This window comes from Caloenas nicobarica, chromosome 4 (genome assembly GCF_036013445.1).
Source record: "Caloenas nicobarica isolate bCalNic1 chromosome 4, bCalNic1.hap1, whole genome shotgun sequence".
Classification (NCBI taxonomy): Eukaryota; Metazoa; Chordata; class Aves; order Columbiformes; family Columbidae; genus Caloenas; species Caloenas nicobarica.
The window spans coordinates 43,230,102-43,248,417 of NC_088248.1; positions in this window are offsets into that span (position 1 = coordinate 43,230,102).

Sequence of the window (18,316 nt, forward strand, 5' to 3'; positions counted from 1 at the left end):
AAACTGTTTTTCTCATATCTATTGAGCTCTCATGAAGAATTATAAAAATATGAAGACAGAAATGCTATACAGTTACATAATGGATTTAATATGGAGCACAGCTGGACTATTTTGATTTATTCATATTAAAGTTACGGCAGACTGCTAAAGTGTAGGATGTTTGATTGTGGTAAGCTAAGTGGCAGTTACAGTGAATAATAAGCCTCTATCCTCTAACTTATGTATTTTCCTTTATCCTCTTCAGTTCTTCCTTTCCTTCCTTCCTCTTTCTTTACCAGAGGGTTGGCTTGCTAAAACAAATGACAATAAAGTTAGGACAAATCAAAGGAAATAATGTTGTCTGTTCATTAGATAATGTCAGTCCCAACATCTGGGATTATTTTTCATGCATTCAGGCAGAAAGATCAATCAGCTGTTGCCAGTTTTTGCTGCTATAGTGTTTCATTTCCCCTCTAGATTCTATTCTGCTAATAGCACAAATGCATATCTTTGTTTTCTTTCTTTGTTTATAGGAACAAATAAAGTGTCTGGAATGTTATTATGAGTTTCCTGGGAATTTGGACTTCTATTTATTTATTTTTTTTAAACAGAAGAGTTCTTTTGCCTTTTTAATTTTTTAATTTTTTTTTTTTAAAGTTAACTGAGTAGGAAGAAGATTTATCAGCTTATTCGTTAAAGAAGAAATGACACTTATGACAAATGATGGATATTTTTGTCTAATAAAAGCATTTAGGAAGCATACTGAAGTTGTGGGTTTGGGTTTCTTTTATACCTTATAAGAGTAAAGTTTTTCTCATTAAAGGAAAAAGACAGGTGACAAATCTGATCAGTCTTCTGTAGCTTTTTGTTCTGTAGAAAAGAATGGGAGATGCCTAATGTTTTCAGGTTTAAATCCAAAGAGAGAAATTTGAGTTGTGAATTGACGTCTCTCTTGCAAGTATTCATTCTAGAACTGACTGATATAAAATCAAGATTCAACTCCTATGAAAGGCCAGTGCTATCCAAAGAAAGAAGACTGAAGAATGCAAAAATTTATGGTAGAAGAAACAACTAGAAAAAACTAAATGTTTTGCAGAAAGCTATTCTGGAAAGCAAAACACTTAAGCCTCAGTTGACTGTGAGTAAGGTCTGTCTCAAAGTCTGTATCATCAGGTTGACTGTGAGTAAGGTCTGTCTCAAAGTCTGTATCATCACTGTAGGCAAGTGGAATCCTAATCATCATATACCAGGAACAGTTTCACCTTTTTCCTATGTTATGATGTTGTTTCGTTTTGGTTTGGTTTTGGTTTGGTTTGGTTTTTCCTCCACCTTTCCTGCACCTTTCCTTCCCATCCACATCCATTCTGTCACTAAATTTGAGAAATAGGAAGGAAAGGTAGAAATTAATTATGAATGTTTTTATAGATTCTGATCAGGACAGTCATTCATACAAAAAGATGTATCAAATACCCCTTTTTTCCCCCCACTCAAAAAACCAGCAAGTGCCACACAAGTACATATTTATTTTTTCTGGTTTACCTTTGTGCAAATCTTTCTGTGATAAAAGCTTTAAACAAAACAAAAAGGCAGAGAAGTTCCTCATATTCAGCAAAGATGGGATTCTTTTCAGACTTGAATCGAGAACTTTAAACTGATAAATATAAATATATCTAATTAGTCAGTGTTTACAGGATTAGAGATGGGTGAAGTTTGGTGTTTTATTTTGTGGTGTGGGGTTTTTTTTGTGTTTGTTTTTTTGTTTTGGGGTTTTTTTTGGGGGGGGTATGGGGAGTGGTTGTAAATGAAAGAGCTTCATTATTGCCAAACTTTTATGTTGTCTAGATGAAACATGGTTGATACCATATTTAATCCTGCTAAGAAGATATTTATTTTTTTTAACTCTGAAGTCTGAATTAGTTTTGGGCAGCTTCATTTTAAACCTGTTTTGTCTTGAATGTGTTGCCCATAGTTTTGATATATTTCATAGTGTGGATTGGGTTTTTTGCCTAGTAACTGTAAGCAAAGGAACTTTGTATAGTATTCACGCTATAATACAAGATAACGTTGCTAATAAATGCAATCTTGTCTCTATAGCATTTTTAAAAAATATGTGCTGTATAGTTTTGGAAGCTTTGTTCTTCTGCCTTTGGGAGTAAATTGGGAAGTTCAGCCGGCAGAGCTTACTTTCTCAGAGGACATAAGAGGCATTGATAATGTACTGTAATCTCTAATTCTGTGGTGACATCAGACTGCAGACTGACAGCAATCTCTTGGGTGCGAGTGCCGAGGCTGTAATGCTTTCTCAGTGAAGTGACTGATGTCTTTAGAAGGTGTGTTTGATTTCGAAGGACATCTTATTTTTCTTTAAAGATGAAAGTACTTTTGACTTTTCTAATGCAAAGTTATAACTGTATAATAACAGTAAATAAAATTGCTAGCCTTTTGTGAGATTTATTGTTTGAATGTAGTCAAGTCCATCTTGATTTCAAACTAATCACTACAATTTTTTTTAGATAGAATAGGCTGCCTGTTTTCCATTAATATGAATTGAGAGCAAAATTACAAAATTTTGAATTAAAATATTCCGCCTCTATTGGGATTTTTTTATATGCTTAAACTATCCTATAGGCAGCCTTTATTAAGAACTGAAAGACAAGTTGAAATTTCTGTTACTGTTTCACTATTATCTTAATTATTCTCTAAATGTAAGCAGTCTTGTATGTGGTGAATGCAAGGAAAAATTTTTAGTTGTAAATACTGTTCTTGTTTGTTATAATACACATCTGTTTATAACTATGTAATCTATTTCATAAATACTTTCACAAACAATTTTATTTGCAACCTAAAAAAAAAAATCCAGTGACTGGCACATGATGAGGCCCATAGGAACGACATGATCAAATCTTAGTATTTGAGAAACCAAGGCACTTGTTTGCCCTTTTTTATTGTAGCTGAGACAAAGCAAAAGATAAATCAATTTTACATAAAATTTCCAATTATTTCTTTGACCTTTAGTGCCATAGTTCATGTTAGCTCATTACAATAGTATTCACCGATTACGGAATGTTTGTTTTCAGGGGGAAAATAACCCCAATACCTAAATTTCATTATCACTTTTTCTTACGTTGTATTCTTCTTTATTTGGTACTTAATTTTTTCATCATACTTGTTGAGTAACGTAACAGTCTAGTGGCTTTGTCTCAGTGGGATCCGATGGCTTCATCCTTATACTAGCTCTTGAGTAACTTTAATTAGGCTTTGCTTGATTTTAAGCAAGTATTTGTTATGAGGTTTTAGAATGCTATTTTTCTTCCCTAAGAAAACATTTGCATATTCTTTTTGCTTCAGAATCTTTCTTTTCATTTCCACATCTATTCCTCTCTATGAAGCTAAAACACTTCAAAATGGAGATCTACTGGAGTGCATTAATCTCAATTCTCTATAACCTTTCTCAACCATTTTTTGATAAACAGCATCAAACTGAAGACAAAGCTGCTATGTATACTGGTGATGTTTTCATTTCCACGGAGAAGAATAACCTGTGTCAGGCCTATGTATCCTCCTGGGTTTTTGCTATTTGTTTTTTGTTTAAATTTTTAACGGAAATGAAGAGAAACAGTGTGTTCTGGCTTGATTTGTCCAAAGCTTGGCCATAAACTAATGTTTGTAATATTTCCTGTTCATTTCTGCATGGCAACTGCTCAAAAAATGAACAGCAAAGAATAAGAAGAAAGCAGATGAAGTGAATAAATGAAACGTTTATTCAATAAAACATTCATTAAAAGAAATCGGTGAATGAAGACTAGTAAGTACTGGTTGCAATGTAAACAGTTATAATTTAATACATTCAAATCTGAGGATGAGCAATCTATTTTCTGATATTTAAAACGTTTGTTCTAATCTTCCAGAACCAGGTAGTCAGTTAGATTTATTTTTCTTTTTGTTTCCCTGGAAATGAAAAATTCCTTTTTACAATTATATTGAGCTTCTCTGTTGCTTCGTATGTGAAAATCTTAAATAGACCTCATAAGGGCACCAGTGCTCTCTCTATGTAAAATCTTGAATCTCATTTCAAACTAGATATATTTCTAGAACCAGAGAAGAAATCAAAATATCTCTTCACTCTCTGGGTTTAATGTTTTGTTCCTTTTTGTCTCAAAAGATGAGTTTCCTTGACACTCAGCCAAATGTCTTTCCTCCACAGCAAGAGGAAAGCAGGAGAGTCTTAATTTAAGTATGAAAACAGGGAAAAAATATATGTTGAGGACATTAAGTTGACTGGTTGTCATGGTACTAATTGCTTTGATATGCTACTAAAAGTCTGAAGCTTACCCATCACTAACTAATCTTAAATTAAGGTGAGTATTTTTTGTTCCTGTCACTTGTCACTAAGTTTACTACTCTCCTGTAAGAATAGAACATCCTTCTTAGGGCTCTAATCTTCAAGTTGATTGATTGTAGCTTCTTTGACTAGTTTGCAGTCCATCCCTTAAACTTGTCTGTTTTCAATTAAAATGCCACTCTTCCTTCAGAAATTAAGGAGAAGGCATCAAAAACATCCTGAAGTTCTGACTGGGCTGCTTTTCAGATGTGAGTGGTTACGCTAAAGTTAACTAGCATTTCTATAAAGGTAAGAGGCAGTCAAACAATGCTGGAAGTCATTAACAGTGTGTGTATCTGCACTGGTGGAAAATGCTATGCTCTGGCAAGATTATTTTTATCATCTGTTCCAATCAAGTGTCCTTCTATTTTGCTCTATAACTCCAAGAAATGATTTAAAGGCAACAGTTTCAGTAGTGTAGAAATCATAAGTAAAGGGAAAGGTGCTCACTGATATTTCTGTGCAACAGTACTTGTAATAAATAATTTGTATAATCTATATCAGCGTACTAGCAAGCAACTTTCCTTTTGCATGTCATAATTTTTCATGCACGCCACTGTTTTGCAGTTATAAAGAAGCTGGAATAGTTTTTCTTCTGTTTGCAAAGATTTGTTTTCTCTAGGCATGCATGTTGATATATGGCCATCCTCTACTGATATACACCCCCTGAACAATATTCCATGCTTAGATTTTCAGAGGTGCGGAGGTCCTCCTTCTCCTTCAGTTCTCATTTATTTCACTGACCTGCAATCATTTTACCTCTGAGAGTTTATATAGAACATGTCAGTACTAGTCGTTTCCAGGAGATTTGTACTGCAGCATAATAATTATCTAGAAAGTACAATCGTCTTCATATAATTTGTCGAACATGGTGTTTTTTTCCTTCAGCTACTACATTCAGAACTGTATTTTTTCTCTCAGTATTTTTATCACAGTTTTCAGAGGGAGAGGAAAAACTGAAACAGTGTCTGAAACTAGAAAATTATCATCATTGAACTGCAGTCTCACACTTAAGAATTTTTGAAGGAAGAAGGAGTGACATCCAAAATGGAGTCAAAAGCTTAACATTGTTAATGGTAGAAAGATATCAAACAGGAACTGTAATACAAAGGCTATAGTAAATGCTAAGAAAAAGCAAGGAAATTATCTGTAAAGTTTATGGGATTGATGTTTTCTTGTTTTAGGAACTTGTACCTTTGCTAAATCTGTACATGCTAAGGTGTATGTAACATAGAGGCTGCTTTCAGGATATTAAGTGCAGTCATAATGTATTAATGGACTATAACATCTGGGAAAAAACAAAATATTTTCTTCATAGAGATGAATGAGAGGTCAGTTAAAATTTGTTTCGTGATTCCATGAAAGAGTAGTCCATCAAGTCAAGATCCACTGCTTTTCTTAATAACTTGGCAGTAACTAGTCTGATAGAGTAAAAATTTGTGTTCTGCCAGTGATTACTAAATCATCTTTTTGTTCTACTTTAAAAGTTTTAGGTTTGGTTACAGATGTATAATAAACATAATATAAACCCCAGGCAATTGTATATAGATGGTAATTTAGCAGCTTGAAAATGACTGTAGTTTTTAATGAGAAGTATGTTTGAAACTTCATTTGAAGAAAAATAATTTGCAAAAGAGTTTGAGAAACTCATATGAAAAATCCTAATAGTATTTTCATTGTTTGCTGAAGACTGAAAGAATCACTTTTTTTTTTTTATGTGAGGCTAGAAGTAAGATTTTGAAGAAAGTCTGTAATCTTTCCAAACTTATCTAACTAGTCTATAATTTTCAAGCTGTAGTGAATAAAGTTTCTAGAAAACCATATTCTGTCACCTTTTAATTAAACTTTTATTGTTCTTGAGACAGGTTTAGACAGGCAGATGCAAGCTCATTTATAAAGGCTCTGAGGTAGTTGGCTGTGAACTTGGAATAGGCCCCAAGCTGTATAGCAACATTAGCTGGGATTTATGCCCACTGAAACATAATCTTGCCTCTCAGGGGACTTCTAAGGAAGACTTTGAGAAAGTGGAACAGTTTTTGTGAGCCTGTGCGAACTCCTCAAATGAAAAGGGCAGCCTGGAAGGCTGGAGTAACTAGCCAATGCAAGGTGTGATTTACTTTCTCAATATAGGAAAATGTGGATTGATAATGAAAATTAAGTTTCTGTTAGATGCACTAGATAACCTGGCCAGAATATTGAAAGGGATAAGAAGAATCAAAAGGAGAACAATATAGAGCAGATTAGAGCGTTTTAGAAATCTGAAAGAGGGCTAAATTTTCAAGAAAAGTTGTGTGAGCATATTTGAAGGAACCTAATAGTGAAGAAATATGGAGATGGAGTAGCGGATTGTTTTAGAGTTCATAATACATATATCACTGAAGATGGTGAATAGAATATTTTCAATAATGTGCATGGGACAGAAGACAAATCAGAAGTATCTGAGGATCAGAATAAAAAGTCCTTTCTATAGCAACTGTAAAACTTTAATAATTTTAACTATGAGAGGTAGATTATTAATATGGGAGATAACTAGGATAAGGATTGCTTTTTTTTTGTTCTTTTTTAATGGGGCTTTAAACTTAACATGAATGATGAGAAGAATAAAAGTGAGAGCTAATTGAGGTTTGTTGCACAAATGACTGTAACAATGTGTTTCTAATTTTTACTGGGACCTTTGAAATGGGGTATGTCTTCATCAAAAAGGTCAGGATGACCAGTCACCATCTAGTGGGTGTTGATGGGAGGAGTGCCCTCCACAAGCATCCTCATGGAGACTTCTTAAGCTGAGTCAAGTGATGTGATATAGAGGTAATTTTTTAAAATCAGACAGAACTTTTAAATTTAAATAAATGCTGTAAGTAATTATTGAATATTTGCTAGCTGTTAGCATTACTGGAAGAAATCTGATATCCACAATTTAACTTCACTGTCAAAGTAAGTAATACTGTAGTGCTTCATCTTTAAAATGGACAGTGGCTTTCTGCTAGTATTGGTATACATGAACATTGTCTCTTTATACTTCTGGAAAACAAGTAAATAAAGTGTAAGAGACTTGGAAGGCACTTCAACTGTGGCTGAAGTTCAACACACAAGTTTTGTTCTCTGGAAAGCCTGTTAGATTGTTTTGTTTTGTTTTGGTTTTTTACCTTCTACTTTTGGGTCCTGGATTTGTAAGGATGAGTTAAATTCCAAAGCCTGCAACGATAAGTGTGAATGAACCTCAAATTATCATATGTCCAAAAAGCTGATTTTTCCATAGAAAATTGTTGCTGAAGACTTGAAGTGAGTTCTCCTTTGCTAAAGTCCAGAAACCAGTTTTATTACTAGTTGCTTCTATTATGTGTTTAGAAAAGTAAGATATTTTCTTAAAACAGTTAATGTATGGTAAGTATAGGAATATCATCTACATAATATATTTGCATTAATACTTCTCATATTTTAAATAATACGTAATAGTACACAAAGCAAGAGAAAAGTTGCACTATAAACAATATAAACAGCCTGAAATGCACAAATTAAGCTGAAAGATTCTTGTTTAAATGCTTCAGGGAACATTCATTTTTTCTGCATGCTTCTGTAAAACTCCATTTTTCACTGGCAGTTGCATATAAGCAGAACGTCACTTTAAGCCAGTATCTGTACCTCCTCTCCCTGGCTCTTTTGGCTCAAATACATCTGAGGCAGGGAGTTTGTAGCACTGGGGCAAATGGAACCAGAAGAATGGAAGATAATCAATAAATACAAGAAGTAACAAAAATGTTGTCACGCCAGTATTTTCAGTGCTGTATGATTTTTCCCTGTCAAGTGGCCAGTGTCATACTGGGTCCATTCCTGTTACATGATAGGGAATAGTAAAAGTATCTCTAGAGCTATTAATGTGACAAATCCCAATACTGGTTAAATAATGAGAGACCGACATTAATCCTTTATGACCTTTTGTAAAAAAGCTTCAGTATATATCAGTTTGATTTTATGATCTTTTCTCGGAGAATAAAGACCTTTTCTTACTGTGGCATTTTACAGAGATGGCAGAATCAAACCCATTCAGCACAGAATCAAACATGTAATAGTATTTACACTATTAGAGTGTTGTTACGAATTTCAGCAGAACATACTGGATTGAAACACTTCAGCAAACTTCCAAGCGAAAGAATAGGCTTGTACTGGTTCTAAGACTGAGGAAAATCAGGGAATATCTAAAGTAGCTGTTTTAGAAAGGCCCATAGGAATTAAAATATGAGAACAACCACTTTTTGCTCATTTGCTGACTCTGTAAGTGAATGTCAGCTTATATACAAGTCTAGGGGAAATAATGGTTTTCTACACTTCCTTCAGAGGAGAACCAGAAGAATTTAAGTAAAGATTGTGGCTGAGAGAAAATGAGTAAGGTTCTGTACTGCCATGACTTTCTGTTCTGAAGTACAGAAAAAGAAATCTGACTGTGCTCTGTTGCTGTCCAGCAGGTGAGTTGTTTGTTATATGTTGCTTATCTGCAGTGAGTCATATTTGGTCTGCATCTCTCCTTGCCATCCTCTCCCACTATGCTCTAGAAGTGGTAAAAATGGAAAGCCATGTTATTTTTGAGCATATAAATATATTTTTATTAAAAAAAAAAAAGAACCAATGATATTCTGATATATTCTGACACAGCAGGATGTAGGGTGATTTTTAAACAAGAGCCTCTGAAGAGTGTAAAACTATATATTCTTCAAGAATTATACTTCTTGAAGTTATAGTAACCATTTACTACTCTCTGGATATGGCCATCCAGCCAATTCCTCATCCACCGAATAGTCCATCCATCAAATCCACCTCTCTCCAATTTAGAGAGAAGGGTGTTGTGAGGGACCATGTTATAAACGTTATGGAAGTCCAGGCAGATGACACCTGTAGCTCTTTCCTTGTCCACTTCCCTCGTCCACAATATAGCTTTGTTTGCTCTCATTCCAATAAGTACTCAACAAATCTTATATAATGTGTTGTATGTAATACTTTATAGAAGAAATATGGGGAGAGCGGGGAAGCTATGTAGTTAAGTTTGTACTTAATTAGACTATGCTGAAAACATGCCTGGAAAGAATCTAAGACTTACTGATCTGTTTATTTTAGTGGGTGGAATGATCTTGGAGGCTGTGTAATTAACTGAAACCTTCATAACCTTTTGCATGTTAAGGTTTTATAATAGCTAAACATAATGATCAAGACAGAGCAGAGACAGTGACCTAGAAATGGGGCAGGGGAGCACACACTGCGGTGGGGAAGGAAACACAAAGGTCTTCTTTCGTAGGCTTAATATTACTGCAGTTGCCAGGGGTTTGGAATAGTTCTGTAATATTGCTAACTGTATCAAACTGCACACTCCAAAATCTTTTATTTTGCAACCTTAAGCTCCATTCCTACGTAATAAAATCTATAGGAGAGAGGAACATTTAAGAGTCAGACTCTTACTTTAGCCTTCTTAATGATAATAGCTGCTGCACAAGTTCATGTTTCATACATCTCAGAAATCTAGCTGGTATTTCACACAGCTCAGAAATCTAGTATTCAGTAGCAAAAGTATACTTACTGTTGTTCAAAACCAACAAGAAAATCCAACAGTATTGAGGTTTACCAGTGAGATCTTGAACTCTACCAAGACATCAATCTTTAGCAAAACTGGCACTTCAAGTAATACAAAATTCAGTGAATAACCCCACAACACTCATTCTGCTGTCTATGAAGGAGACTTACTGCACACAAAACACATCTCTGTTTGTCTTTAGCCTGTACAGAATAAAAGCAACATATAAATGATGTATTGTTAAATTATAGGCTGCTAAATTTTGTAACTATTATGTTGTGTGCTGTGTACAATCTTTCACTTCTATGCATTTAGTACCAGCCAAAATTATTTATTTTTATTTTTATGTGACTGGTGATAATCCTCAGGGCAAGCTCTGTCTCACTAATGACATATACAAGATAGTGTTGAAAGGGGGTGAGAATACTTTGGTATTCTTGAAGCACAGTTGTACCTACCCTATGATCAGACTTGTAGGAATCTAGCGAAGGAGCTGACCCAACTTAAACAGTCTGGTCTGTTCAGGCTTTCTAATAACATCTTCATGAAGTTGCTCGAGCAAGTCTTCCAGTTGCAATTAAAAGCACGTTATGTTTTCTGCTTTTAAATAGTTCCCACGGTGTTTTGTAAGCCTGAATTCAAGAATTTGAGCTTGAAATATCCTAGTTCTTCGTATTTCTGTTTTTCATGGTTCTGAATCTAGATTGACATTGTTTTGAAGTTAACTAAACTTTTAGAGAACTTAACGTTGTTGGAAGGATGTAATACACTGCAAAGAAAATGTAAGCCTGTGTTTGGGGGTAGTTTTTTTTGTTTGTTTTGGTTTGGGTTGGGGTTTGGTTTCGTTTTCTTAGGATTGGTGGTGGAGCGTTGTTTCATTTTGCGTAATACAATGTGGATTTTTGCCCACTGGCATGTGCTAATGTATAGTATGTTTGGTACTTAAAAATACTACAAGCCAAACAGAAACCAGGAGAGTCCATATGAACTGGTGAAATAACAGTATCTGGGAAACTGGTCATCCAAGACCTCTAATAAAATTTATAAATGTAAATGGAAAGTCTAGTATTGAGCCCGTTAGGTTTTTATTATTTGGATTTCAAAATTGTGCTATCTGATAAACAGTTGCTTTGGTTTAACAAGTCCTGATGTAATTCCAGAATATTGAGCTAATATTCTATGTAATTGTCTCCTTGGCTTTTGTTTAATCCTTCTGAAAATTTAAATTTTTAACTTCTTTATTTTCTTCTCAGTATTTTTATAGGTTCCTTGCTCATCTTTTGTGAAGTACACTTTGTTATGCGTTCAACCTAAATGTTTATTCAAACAGATGTACATAATTATAAGGGAGAGCAAACAGCTGCATTTTGTTATTTTCTGACCCCTTCAAATATAAGCTTTCTGTTGCATTTGAGTGTTGATTATAGCATAGAAAGACATTAAAGTTTATTTACAATAGAGTGCCTCTACTTTTAGTACAGATATACTTTTAGTATAATTAACATTAAATGAGTTTCCCTGAATTTTGTGAGAGACAAACAATAACATTGACAACAACTTCTGTTATTATTGCTTCCTGCCTAAAAAACCCCTTGGTTTATCCAATGTATGATACATAAATACCCATACATTGCAATATATTAAATGAAACACGATATTGCAATATACCTTGTGCTGCGTACCATCTTGAAAAAATACCGAACCTGTATAATATGCCTATCATCTACTGATAGAATTACCAGTTTATCTGTTTCAGTTGTACTTTTAGTGTAGAAACTTCTCAAAGAATGAGGTAGGGAAATAATTAGTCAGAAAAGAAGTATTTCGGACAGAATATGTAAAACTCCAAAATGATTTTTGGGCCTAGGGGAGTGATCTGGAGTCCAGGGAAGTACATCAGTGTGAAGAGAAAAACTGTTAGGGCATGGAAAGCAATTAGAAACTTGGATACAAATGTTGCAGCCTGGGGAAGAACATTTGTCTTTCATGGTGGATTAAAACTGCTTCAGCCATTGACACACTTCCATGTTGTGTCTGTGTATCATAAACAAAATACGTTGTGTTACTGAAATTAAATGTTAAGGTAGTTAGAAACAGAAATAATAATAGAGAATATAACATAAAATGTGAGGTTTCTTGTAGTTGTTTTTGACTGCCTCCTAATTTTTTCTGCTGTTTCTACATAGCAAGAGTACACTCTCATTTGTTACATTTATTCTACAGGTACAATAAATCTTCCTTTTATGGTATTATCTACTTAGAAAATATCACTAGCCATGGAAGCAAATATTACATGTGTATTGTCAGCTTCCTTTTTTGTGACTAATTGTAAAGTGCTTTATAAATGTCAGCATGTGAATTGTGGGCATCTGTGCCTGCCAATTGGCATGCTTTGCAGAGTTTATTCAACTTCTTAAGATAACTAAAAATTTATTCTTTAAATTAATAAAATCTGCATAAATCTGTGTCCTACAATTGAAAAGGAAGCATAGAATTTTATTAAAGAAGTAGCATTAGGTTGCTTTAAACTATTTGCTTTAAGCTGTATTCTTTAATATCCCACCTTGTTCTGAGGGATTGTCTGAACAAGGAGATTTCAAAAAATATTTCCTGATTTATTGTACAGTGAATATATCAGCACAGTTGAAAAACTCAAGTACGAGTTTCGCTGTGTTCTAAGTATTTTGACCAACAGTCTAAAAGAAATCACTATTAATAAAAAATTATAGCATTCAAAACTGATTTGCAGTGCAGGACTCTTCCAGTCTGCTTCCTGAAAATTTGATCTGTGTTATTTCAGCTTGGAACGCCAAAATCAGTAATCAGTTTTAGAAATGATGATCATATCTGAAACTAAGGAAAGGTAAAAAACAAAACCAAAAAAACCCAAAAAACCCCCGAAACAAAACAAAAACGAAACAAACAAACAAAAAACCCCACAAAAACAAACACCACACACACACCAAAAAAAACCCAAAAAACCAAACCAGATCTTTATTTCAAGTTCACCAGTATTTTTCAGGTTCTTAAAGGAACAAATAAATTGTAAAGTACTTTCTGGAACTTAAGCACTGCCATACAACTTTTTAATGTAGCAACAGAGAGCTAGCAACCACAGATCCTTAATATCTTTTTTCCTTCAATGCAATTGTTCTCTCTCATACTGTAGGGTAAATAATGGATCTCTGCTATGGTTATCTCCCCTTATGAGGGCGCTGTGTAGCAGGGTTCTTTTGTCTCCATTATATATTTATCTGAGGGAGTAGGAGGCCTGTTCCTGTTAATTAGCAAGAACAGACAATACTTTCTATATACTGTAACTTGAGACCTGAAAGAGTCCATTCCATGTGAATGCTCCCTCTTCCCCCTGCCCTGCCTTTTTTTTTTTAAAAAAAAAAAAAAAAAAAGTGTTTCAGCTACTTTCAGCTATGTCAGGAACAAGGCTTTGAAATCCTCTAAGAATTCTGGCACAGCTTTTAATAAATGAAAATAGCTATCTGTAATGCATTAGTGCATTACAGGACTTTCAAATCACTGCACCCAGACTGTGATGAATCACAGTATGAAGTGAGGATAAATGTGCTGAAAAACACAGTGAGAGGCTGCTTGCTCCTGCCATGTTAACTTCAGCTGAAGATAGTGTTTTAAAAACGTGGAAGTTCTCACCTTGATTTTCAGGCTCTACTGTTGAAAGGGGGTTGTAAGTCACCTAATCTAAAGCTTCATTGTAATGAGCAACTGTGTCCTCTGATACTGTTCATACATTGATCAAATTCCCTTTATAGCTTTAGTCCTGAAGCCTTTCTATTATGTATACATGTTTAAAGTATCTTTCCAGCTATATACTAACTGTATGTACTACATATATTTTGGTCACAATATAACAACGAGAATGCTAGGAATTAATTCCTTTAGGCTGTAATAGCAATCAGAAAGTGAGAAACTAGAGAAGAGGATGCTTCCTTGTTTGTACTGAAATCCTGTTACCTTTCAAGTTCATGGCAAACTTCATAGAAACAGAATTGTGATATATTTTGCCCATTGTTCTAAGTCATTCATCAGAAGGGATTTGACTGATGCTGATTTGCAAATATTGAAACAAGTTCTCACATGGACAGCACACATTATTTTGGACACTTATGAAAAGAACTTTTTTGCAGAACACACTGCACACAAACCTTGCATGGAGCTGATTTTTCTGATATCAGAAGCCTGGTTAAATACTTAAAGTAATAATTAAGTGTCCTGATAAATGATGCAAAGCAACTGGTAATTCATCAATTGATATTGCATAGTATAGTACAGAAACATTCATATCGTTTTGACCATGCCATGTTAGTGACCAGACGCTAAAAAAAAGAAATAATTTTTCTAGCCACAATAACTAATAAAAATTACAAATTTACAGTGGAATGTATTTCCTGCATCCTTGAGTATAACAGATTGTCTTCCTATATCCCTGATTTTTTAATAGAAGGAAGCCATTTACTGAATTTGCTGAAATAATTTACTAAAAGCATCCAAACTGCATTTTTGTAGGAATGCTGTCTCAATAATAATGTGGAGAAATCTGTACTAGCAATAAGATCGTGTCCATGAAACAAAATATTCCACACTGAGCATCAAAAACTGGCTTGATCTTGTAGCTTAACTTGGACAAATTTTTTTCTTTGGGGAGAAATTATTTCTAAACACAGAGGCTAATAAAATGTTGTTTTTTTTTTTTTCTGGGTGACATTAAAAGCAGTTCTGTTCTTGGTTCAGTCGTTTGTTATACAAAAAGCAATGACAAGAAAGGAAAATAAAATCACTCTAGAAATTACTGGGCTTTAGATTATCAAAATCAATAGTAACACAAACACATCAGTTTCAAACCAAAGGAAAAGAAAAATAGAGTGGAATTAAGGATTTGACACCATTGTAAGGAGTATTAATGTTGTAGACTACCCTGGGTTATATCACTCCATAAAACTGATTTTCATCTCCCCATCTGCAAGGATTTCTGAGGAAAAAAATCCTGAAAAGGCTTCTGAGTTGTTTCTTTACTCTGAAGATTATAAAAATCCCTCAGAATGGGGTAGTGCCTTTTTTCCCCCAAACCATACATTACACTTCCATCAGAAAAGTTAGACATCTGTTTTGCAAAATGTTCTTTCCTACTTAACCTGCCAACAGTGGCATATACTGTAGAAACTACTTGATTATGATGTCGAAGCAAAAACACTTTAATGCAGAGAATATCCAATTTATGATCTCCTTTTTCATTTTGCAAGATCTCCTGCCAACTCTAAAAAAAGTTTGCCTCTTTCAAAAAAAGATTTGCTAATACTAGAAATATGAAATCTTGTGGTAACTCATTTTCTCTGCTAATGCAAATCAGAGCTCTTCCCAGGATATTTATGATGCCATTCTTAGCTCAACATCGGTCTGACCAAAAGTATGTGTGCTATTTTAGGTGCTGAAAGAGAGACTGAGGGCAGACAGATTTATTGCAAGTTCAAAGGTAGAAGCCCAGGAAATGACTTCAGAATAGATGAAATACTTATCAAGTACAGCCAGTTCTCTTGTTTCAAACATTAATTAGAGATTTAATGTTTTCCCTAGAGAGTCAAGTAGTTTCGTTTCAGCTGCATTGATCTACTGCAACTGTATACAATTAACTAATATTTGATGAGTAAACAGTTGTATGTAGGTATCTTTTATAACTTGTTCTATCTTCAGATAGTAAATAGGAAACACAGGTAAGCATGACCTGTTATTTTAATGTTCAGATTAATAAACATAACATAAAAATTAACGCAATGTAGTATTTAGGTTGAATGTTCAATATTTAGATTTCTGGTTTTTGTAACTTAGTCAAGGAGAAATTAATATGCTAGAACAAAAATAAATACACCATAAATGTGGACTAAGAAGTCATTAAAATGCTTTTGAAAAATTACGGTACATTTTCCTAAGGTTATAATTTTCAAGGATATGATTGCCATAGAAATTTAAGCTTCATTACACAAAATTGTAATTTTTACCATGTGTGAGATTTTTTGTTTGTTTGTTTTTCAGCATAGAAAGAAAATCTACACAGGTATCATTCAACACTTTGGAATCAAATGAAAAATAGATGAGTCAGTCAATTATATCTCTTTAGCCACTTGTGATTGTAACTGTGTTTTAGAATTTGAGATGAAACATTTGTAGTAGACGTGTTGGATTTTTTCTTTAAAAATACTTGTCACTATGTTAGTACCATATTCCTGTTTTATATTTAATGTAAGGGAAGTTCTCTAATAAAATACAGGTATGAATGTGTGTACTCTCTCTAAACTAATATTGTTTTTTAAAAATATGAAGCAAATTACTGGCTAATTGGTCTGGCTTCTTAGCTGTGCATTACTAAGAAGAAAGCCATTTAAGTTTCGTATCTATACATTCATGCAGTTTTATTCAGTTCATATATGTAGCTGATTAATTAAAATGATCCTAAATAGGAAATTATTGTATGTAGATGAAAAAGTAAGCTACAAAAAAACATGCCTTCAAATGTTTTTAAAATAAATGTTAAATAAGAATTTTGGAAATATATTGAAGAATATAATTTCATTAAAGCTTGATTTGGTTTTAAGTCAACGAAATGATTTAGGTCTGGAATTTTCATTGTGCTATGACTCTACCATTTTCGTTACATGGATTGATTTACTGTACAGCTTTTAACGTTCATGCTATACACTGAGAAAAAGACTTAGACTTTTCATATGAAAGAGTTGGTCTTTGAAGCTTTTTTCCATAGCTCCTCCCAACAGTCTATTCCAGTTTCACTTAGAAGTAGTGTTGAAGTAGTGGTTTTCTTGCACCAATGTTTTGAAGATTTCTCTGCTGCAGAAACTAATTTAAACACTGGGTTGCTATCATGGGAACTCAGGGTACTGTACTGTTCAATAAAATGGTTTGTAATAATGCTATTTGCCTTTGTACAAAAAAATGCTTAAAGTAACTTAAAGTAGTTTTAAAACAAATGTATTTTATGTTTCCCTCAGTGCTCATCTTTGTAGTATTAAGGACTGAAAACATAAATTATCTCATTTTGTGGGATTTCATAGTACTTTTTTCTTTATTCAACTTATTGGAATCTTTATTTCTGGATCACTGCTTTCTTTTTAATTGGAGAGAATATAGGGGGGAAATATTTTTAAAAGGTAGTTAGGCAATAAGTGTTTACATTGGTTAAGTAAGATTCAGTTGTAATCACTTCTCTATAGCTTTTGCAGATCAGCTTTTCTTATTTTCACATGGGTTCTGGTAATGGCATTGTCACAGAGGACAGTGACTATGGTTACTAGTCATGGACAGAGATTTGTGTTGTATGCCCTGCTGTAATAATAGCTATAAAGACTAAGGGATTAAAACCTAGAATACGTGATAAGAAAAGGTGTTATATTTTTCACATGAAAATATTCTGTATTTATCTCAGTTATGTTCACTTCAAAATCTCGTCTCATGTAAAGCATTTTACCCACACTTCACTCCCTCTGCCAGGGTGGGGGTTTAGATTGGATATTAGGAAAAATTTATTCACCAAAAGGGTTGTCAAGCATTGGAATAGGCTGCCCAGGGAAGTGGTTGAGTTTTTTCCAACCTAAATGATTCTATGATTTAACTCCTGATTAAAATGCAAGATCCCTCACTGGAAAGAAATGACTGTTGAAATGATAGAGCAATTAGACCAAAACCATTCTGCAAAAAATAACGCTGCCAGTATTTTAATAAGTATACTGCACAAAAATTTATCCGCGAACATAATGAGCCTTGGTTCTTGGAGAGGTTATATTCTGTGAGACAAGAGATTCGAAGATATGTGAGTGCTACTCATCCGTTGTAGTTGCACGTTTCAGAAAAACAAAGAAGGTCGTAACATTATTTGACAAGAGGAACCTGCATAGTAAGAGGGTTTTTTTGGGAAACATTAATATTTTGCCTTTGGAAGACTATACTCGGTAGAGAGAAGATGTAATTTGACAACATGAAGTATCAATGAGCTTCAATGCCCTGTGAGAAGTAGTAGAAATAGCGTTCTAAGGAAGTACTCTGAATTGGCTGAAATTTTGTTTTCTGGGGTATTCATTTTGTGACTACTAGCAGACAGAGGTAGGAAATGAGCATTTATTAAGGGAGGACTTTAGGATATAAAGTCCTCATATTTTTCAATTATAAATGTGAATTTTCAATATATATGCGTACACCTGTTTGTATAAAATGTGTATATATGTTGGCAATGGGTCCTTTTGGCACCCAAATCACAGGAAAGATATCAGAGATGCTTGAGAGAATGAATGCAGAGAGCAGACAATGCCAATATCAGAGGCGATTCCTTCCTCTCCTCTACTCTGTTGTGAGTGATAAAG